The sequence below is a fragment of the Corythoichthys intestinalis genome, chromosome 10 (genome assembly GCF_030265065.1).
Source record: "Corythoichthys intestinalis isolate RoL2023-P3 chromosome 10, ASM3026506v1, whole genome shotgun sequence".
NCBI classification, from domain to species: Eukaryota; Metazoa; Chordata; class Actinopteri; order Syngnathiformes; family Syngnathidae; genus Corythoichthys; species Corythoichthys intestinalis.
The window spans coordinates 6,739,445-6,747,980 of NC_080404.1; positions in this window are offsets into that span (position 1 = coordinate 6,739,445).

Consider the following 8,536-nt stretch of genomic DNA (forward strand, 5'->3'; position numbering starts at 1 on the left):
TTCCTCTCTCTTCGCAGTAAGACGAAAAGTGGTAAACAAACATCAACATAGAAAGCTGCAAATAGCTAAATTAAACTGAAAACATAACGAAATTTAATTGCTACAGTATTTAGAGGTGTCGAAGGGAGTCCATCATCCATCTTTGGAAATGTGTGGTTTATTTTATTGCCGATGTTAGGGTCCGCTACTGCGGAAACAATATTGCACTTCAAATCAAAAAACAACAGAGGGATTCGTTCAAGGGTTTATTAAACCCAGGTACGCGCCCGAAGCTTCCATGTGCACCGCGGCGGCCTTCCAACTTGGCGGGGCTGCTGCCCTGCAAGAAAAAATACACGCGATTGCGGAAAATGGGAAATAACACAAAGGGTCCGTGACAGTAGAGCCAAGGAAGAAAGTCCGTCGCCCATCGTTGGAAATGTGTGGTTCATTTTGTTGCCGATGTTAGGGTCCGCTACTGCAGAAAGAAGGTTGTACTTCAAAGCACAAAACAATGGAGGGACGCGTTCAAGGGTTTATTAAGTACAAAAAAAAATACATGCAATCGCGGAAAAGGGGGAATAACACAATGGGTCCTTGGATCGCTTGGGCTTGAATACAGTTTTATAAGCTTATATTGGCTGCAGGTAAGACATCGGGAACGCTCACTGTAGAACAAAACACAATTTGACCAACATTGTGACAGCCGATGCCGACCAAAAATGACATAATGTCCGGGTTATAAAATCGCGCCAGCAGCCCACCCCTCACAGAGAGCGCCAGTGGGCAACACGGGACAACTCTGTGAAAGTGTCTTACCCACGGGATTCTCAGGATATCTCTACATGTGTGAAAGTAATGAGGCGAGTAAATCCCGCATCACCTTACACGGGAATTTCCCTGGATATGTGTAACATAGTTAAAAAGGGTTTTATAAATTCCAGTTAAATTCAGAGAAATAGGCCATCGTCTGGTGGAACCGCATAATTGCAGGTGCAATTGCTGCAAGTGTTTGAGGGAATGTATCCACTTCAGTCGTCGTGGATTCGTTCAGAAGGTAACATGTTGCTAAAGTTGAGAAATAAGTTCATTTAGGTGACTGGCTTCGTTTAGTTAGAGTATGTGAGTCTCTGAGTGATATCACTGTTCTTTATTGTTGTGTATGTTGCTTCTTTTATCCACTTCATGAGCAAAGCCATTCACAAGTGTTGTGTTGCTAAATGCTAACGCGATACTATTTTTCTAGCTGTTTTCCTTGCCCACGTGATGTGTTGCTTTCTCTGTTCCCCTTGCTGCAAATGCACAGGTAGGTTGCAAAATATTGTGAAACTATTTATTTTGTATTCATTTTTCAATTCATATTTTGTGTTAAATACAAAGCATTGTTGTTCCTTGTTTTTTATGTAGTAACTAATGATGTACAGTGCCTTGCAAAAGTATTCGGCCCCCTTGAACCTTGCAACCTTTCGCCACATTTCAGGCTTCAAACATAAAGATATAAAATTTTAATTTTTTTGTCAAGAATCAACAACAAGTGGGACACAATCGTGAAGTGGAACAAAATTTATTGGATAATTTAAACTTTTTTAACAAATAAAAAACTGAAAAGTGGGGCGTGCAATATTATTCAGCCCCCTTGCGTTAATACTTTGTAGCGCCACCTTTTGCTCCAATTACAGCTGCAAGTCGCTTGGGGTATGTTTCTATCAGTTTTGCACATCGAGAGACAGACATTCTTGCCCATTCTTCCTTGCAAAACAGCTCGAGCTCAGTGAGGTTGGATGGAGAGTGTTTGTGAACAGCAGTCTTCAGCTCTTTCCACAGATTCTCGATTGGATTCAGGTCTGGACTTTGACTTGGCCATTCTAACACCTGGATACGTTGATTTTTGAACCATTCCATTGTAGATTTGGCTTTATGTTTTGGATCATTGTCCTGTTGGAAGATAAATCTCCGTCCCAGTCGCAGGTCTTGTGCAGATACCAACAGGTTTTCTTCCAGAATGTTCCTGTATTTGGCTGCATCCATCTTCCCGTCAATTTTAACCATCTTCCCTGTCCCTGCTGAAGAAAAGCAGGCCCAAACCATGATGCTGCCACCACCATGTTTGACAGTGGGGATGGTGTGTTCAGGGTGATGAGCTGTGTTGCTTTTACGCCAAACATATCGTTTTGCATTGTGGCCAAAAAGTTCAATTTTGGTTTCATCTGACCAGAGCACCTTCTTCCACATGTTTAGTGTGTCTCCCAGGTGGCTTGTGGCAAACTTTAAACGAGACTTTTTATGGATATCTTTGAGAAATGGCTTTCTTCTTGCCACTCTTCCATAAAGGCCAGATTTGTGCAGTGTACGACTGATTGTTGTCCTATGGACAGACTCTCCGACCTCAGCTGTAGATCTATGCAGTTCATCCAGTGATCATGGGCCTCTTGGCTGCATCTCTGATCAGTTTTCTCCTTGTTTGAGAAGAAAGTTTGGAAGGACGGCCGGGTCTTGGTAGATTTGCGGTGGTCTGATGCTCCTTCCATTTCAATATGATGGCTTGCACAGTGCTCCTTGAGATGTTTAAAGCTTGGGAAATCTTTTTGTATCCAAATCCGGCTTTAAACTTCTCCACAACAGTATCTCGGACCTGCCTGGTGTGTTCCTTGGTTTTCATAATGCTCTCTGCACTTTAAACAGAACCCTGAGACTATCACAGAGCAGGTGCATTTATACGGAGACTTGATTACACACAGGTGGATTCTATTTATCATCATTGGTCATTTAGGACAACATTGGCTCATTCAGAGATCCTCACTGAACTTCTGGAGTGAGTTTGCTGCACTGAAAGTAAAGGGGCCGAATAATATTGCACGCCCCACTTTTCAGTTTTTTATTTGTTAAAAAAGTTTAAATTATCCAATAAATGTTGTTCCACTTAACGATTGTGTCCCACTTGTTGTTGATTCTTGACAAAAAAATTAAATTTCATTTCTTTATGTTTGAAGCCCGAAATGTGGCGAAAGGTTGCAAGATTCAAGGGGGCCGAATACTTTTGCAAGGCACTGTACATATATATTTTTTGTTTACTATAAAAGAAAGATTACCACTATACGATCACAATGTAAAAAAAAAAAAAAAAATCAGTCGTGATGTATCCGTTGCCCACGCGATTTGTTGCCTTTTCTGTTCCCCCTCCTGGAAATGCACAAAGAGGGTCAACAATAAACGTCTGCCGTCGCAAGCCACCAAGTCTCCCCGATTTACTCGCAAAGGCATCCCAGAAGACAGCGTTACATATGTGTTTGAAAAGGGCTTAAGTGACGTCTTAATTAATTTGGCTTCTTGCTTTGTGCCACTATTTATCGCCCCCCTGGTTTTAACAAGGATTTTATCCAGGAGTTTTCTGAGTTTTTATCAGACTTTATTCCAACATTTGGCAGGGTTTTAATTTGCGGGGATTTTAACATCCACGTCTGCTGCTCTGCGAATCAGCTGGCAAATGAGTTTAAAGGACTTCTGGACTCATTTGGCCTCACCCAGTCTGTGAATGCACCAACTCATGAGCATGGTCACACTTTGGATCTGGTGATTTCGCTTGGGCTTTCAGTCTCCATCAGAGAAATAGTGGATACTGCCATCTCGGACCACCGTCCCATCATTTTTGACTTTGCTGCCCCTTTGTCTGCAGAAAAGCACATTTCTCCAGCTTGTTACCGCCGGCGCATCACTCCATCCACAGCAGGAGAGTTTGTGACTGCATTTGGACACCTACAGCAGCATCCTGACGCCGTTCTGCCTTCTCCTGTCTGCTCAGACAGTCTTCTCTCCATTTTTTGTTCCACCTGCACTGCTGTTTTGGACTCCATTGAGCCTCTACGGCAAAAAAGTTCCAAACCCAAAGCCACTCCATGGTTTAATGACTACACCCGCCTGCTCAGGCAAAAATGCAGGCGGGCTGAACGTCAATGGAAAAAGGACAAACTCCATGTTTCTTTGGAATTGCTGAGGGACACCTTGGCTGCCTATCAGGAGGCCCTAAAACAGGCCAAGTCGAATTATTTATCTTCTATTATAAATAACAGCTCCAGCCATCCAAGACTGCTTTTTAACACAATTGACTCTGTTTTAAACCCGCACCCCACTGTCTTAACTGATGTGTCAGGTGCCACTTGTGAGGAGTTTCTCGCTTTCTTTCAAAACAAAGTCTCTTCGGTTAGGCAAAATGTCTGCAATTCGGGTATCTCATCAGATAATCTACATCCTCCAGAACTGCTCACTGTTTTTGAACAATTTCATCTCCTTTCATTGTCATCTCTATCTGAAATAGTTAGTGGCATGAAACCCACTAACTGTCCGTTAGATATAATTCCATCTGGGCTTCTAAAGGAAGTCTTTAGTTGCCTCGGACCAAGTCTGCTGGCTCTTATAAATAACTCTCTCAGTACCGGTTCTGTCCCAGCTGCCTTCAAACAGGCTGTAGTCAGACCCCTTCTTAAAAAACCCCATCTCGACTCCTCCGTGCTGTCCAATTTTAGACCCGTCTCCCACTTGTCTTTCCTTTCTAAAGTTTTAGAAAAAGTTGTTTTTATTCAATTGCAAACATTTCTAGAGACAAACTCCACCCTCGACAATTTTCAATCAGGCTTCAGGTCCAGACATAGCACTGAGTCAGCACCAGGGCCGGAGTGGGACTCATTTTCGGCCCTGGAATTTCATGCCTCAGACCAGCCCACTCATTTAAAATAATGTCACTATGCATACACGTGTTAAGTTCAGTGTTCTCTAAAGCCGTGTACTGTAATTCTGTGTATTCCAATTCAGTGCAGGTAATGGTTGTTTAACAAGGTGGCTTTATTTTAACAAGTGCAACACAACATCATTTTGAACAAATTTAAAAATGGATTAAAAAAAAAAAAAACTATTAAATGATACATTTGAAAAATTAAGGCTGTCAAACGATTAAAATTTTTAATCGAGTTAATTACAGCTTAAAAATTAATCGTAATTAATCGCAATTCAAACCATCTATAAAATATGCCATATTTTTCTGTAAATTATTGTTGGAATGGAAAGATAAGACACAAGATGGATATATACACTCAACATACTGTACATAAGGATTGTACTTGCTTATTATAAGAATAAATCAACAAGATGGCATTAACATTATTAACATTCTGTTAAAGCGATCCATGGATAGAAAGACTTGTAGTTCTTAAAAGATAAGTGTTAGTACAAGTTATAGAAATTTTATATCAAAACCCCTCTTAATGTTTTCGTTTTAATAAAATTTGTAAAATTTTCAATCAAAAAATAAACTAGTAGCCCGCCATTGTTGATGTCAATAATTACTTACACAATGCTCATGGGTGCTGAAGCCTATAAAATCAGTTGCACCCAAGCGCCAGCAGAGGGCGGCAAAACTCCATAAAACACAATTAACAAGTGGGCATGTCATTGTACTGTCATTTAAATCTGTCTGAGCAGGGCATGTGCATTAATTGCGTCAAATATTTTAATGTGATTAATTAAACAAATTAATTACCGCCCATTAACGTGATAATTTTGACAGCCCTAAAATAAATTAATAAATAAGACCTTTTCTGCAACATTAAATATTAACAAAATGAGTGCTTACAGATAAAACAAACATAGCAACATAACAATATGAAAAATAAAGAATACGTATTGCACATTGTAACAACTTCTAATGATACTATTATCCATTTTCCATTTCCACTTTAAAAACGCCAGGTAATTGATTATATTAATTCTATTGTTCACTCGTTGAACGACATGGCAATCCTACCTTCCAGCTCTGCACCTGTGGTGTGTTCATTTTGGCTAATGCTTACTGCTACATATCCCTTGTGAGGTGCTACAAGAAGCCAAAGTTTCCACAATTACATATTGTCGTATCACACGGTGCAAGTTGCATTTTATTCGCCATCTGGCCTTACCACTTTCGTTGTAATCCTCTGTAGTTTGAGGCAGCAAGGTCGTTGAATGAAAAAATTAGCTATTTTCGCGCATTTTGCCGATTCTTTCACGAGTGCTTTTCTCTTTTTAATTCTTATTTTTCAGCGCCACCCTTGCTCTTTTTATCCATCCGAGCACCGAGATAGCAGCTAATTTGGCTCAATACAGACTACAATTAGGGGGCGGAGCTGCATGCTGTATTTTTCGTGTGCGCACGTGAGGATGAGTCTGGAAAAAAAATAATACTGTATATATATATATATATTTTTTTTTAAGATGGCCCACAGGGACAGCGGTAACAGAATGTAAGTTTTACTCATTGACACTGTCATAAATAAATACCAAACAAAAAATTATAATCTAAGTCTAATAAGTCTATTTTTTTTTTTTTTTTTTTTTAATAAAACCCGGACCGGCCCATCTGGCCGGCCGGCCCTTCTGGAATCGTCCAGAAGCTCCCGATTAGCCACTCCGGGCCTGGTCAGCACTGTTAAAAGTGCACAACGACATTGCCCTTTCTGTAGATAATGGAAACCCAGCAATCCTTGTTTTACTAGATCTCACAGCAGCATTTGATACAGTCGACCACACAGTCCTTGTATCTCGTTTAGAACACTTTATAGGTATCCGTGGTAAAGCTCTACAGTGGTTTAAATCATACCTGGAACATAGGACCTTCTCAGTAATGATTGGGGACTTTTCCTCCTCACAAACCTCTCTGTCTTGTGGGGTGCCACAAGGCTCCATTTTAGGGCCTGTTCTCTTTGCACTCTATCTCCTACCTTTAGGATCAGTTATAAAAAAACATAATATCTCTTTTCATTTTTATGCTGATGACCTGCAGCTGTATCTCCCCCTGAGACCCAACGAACAAACTGCTCTCACTAAATTAATGGAGTGCATATCTGATGTGAAGCAGTGGCTAGCGCAAAACTTTTTACATCTTAACGAAAGCAAAACTGAATATATTACTTTTGGCACACCTTCTATGTTAAATGCCCTTGAGCCCAACCCTGGCACTCTGGCTCCCTTTTTTAAAACACATGTTAAAAATCTCGGAGTGATATTCGATTGCAGGCTCAACTTTGAAAAACAGATTAGTTCTGTTGTAAGAGCAAGTTTTTTCCAGCTCCGTCTCTTGGCCAAAGTGAAGCCTTTTCTTACTCGCCACGACCTGGAAAAAGCAATTCACGCTTTTATAAGCTCAAGGCTGGATTACTGCAACGCACTTTATGTTGGTCTTCCCAAATCCTCGGTTTCTCGTCTCCAACTTGTTCAAAATGCTGCTGCTCGATTTTTAACAGATACACCTAGACGTGAACATATTACCCCCGTGCTATCATCGCTCCACTGGCTTCCAGTCCATTTTAGAATTGATTTTAAACTTTTACTGCTTGTTTTTAATTCTATCAATGGCCAGGCTCCTTCTTACTTATCAGAAATTTTAACCATCCGTAACTCTGGCAGGAGTCTTCGCTCTACCGGCCAACTTCATTTGCAAGTCCCAAGGTCCAAACTCAAACAGTGGGGAGACCGATCTTTTGCGGTTGCTGCACCCAGGTTATGGAATAGTCTTCCCCCTGAAATCCGCACCACTACAAATTTGGGCCTTTTTAAATCTCGTTTAAAGACACACCTTTTTAGACTCGCCTTTCCCCAAGATTAGTTTAGCCTGGTTTTATTTCTTTAGGGTTTTTAATGTTTTCGGATTTTATCTGTTTTATTGTTTTGTTTGCTGTCTGACTAATCGTGATGCGTTGTTTCGTTTCTTTTTTCTTTTCTTTTCTTCCTAATGTCATTGTATAATACTTTCCTGCCTTTTATTTACTATGTGCCATGTTTGTCTTTGTTGTAAAGCACTTTGGGGACCTTTCGGGTTTTGTAAAGGGCTATATAAATACATTTGATTGATTGATTGATTGCTGTCCAGTGCAAACTTTTATTGACACAATAAACAGACTGGTCTTTCTTTCTCTCCCACTCTATCAAAGCCAAATTCTACATACGCTTTGGCATATTTCCTCATCTTAGCTCTTCATATCTCCAGTGCTTTCCTATGTGCTCTTTTGGTTCAAAGATTCTGTGCACATTCTGAAGATGAGAACGCCACTGCCACCCACTAAATGCATGTGCAATTACACTTTATTCTAGTATGGCAAAAAAATATGTTCCCCGCACCCCACCATTTGAGAAGTGCTGAAGTAATTGCATCTCATAGTCTCTAGTCCCGTAGAAAAGGCCTTGCCAGCAAGAGCGCTCCAAAGTCGGGAGTTCCACAGTGCTCAAGAAAAATGAGCTACTGCAGCCCCCTAAAACGCTTCCATGCATGTATTACCATCCTTTCATAACAAAAACATTGACCACCCACTCCTCTCGAACACAGTTTGGCTTCGGTGGCGTTGGAAGCGCCTGCCTCAGCAATTCGGGCCGGCCAATAAAGCTGCAGGTCTTATTCCGCTGGGAGCGTCTGTCAACCGCAGCCAGAGACGAGCCAATGCCACTCTTTCCAACTGCCAGATGAGACAAAAGTCCCACCACGAAGAAATGCATCATTCTCACACACATGAAACAAAAACAGAAGGTTCACCATACT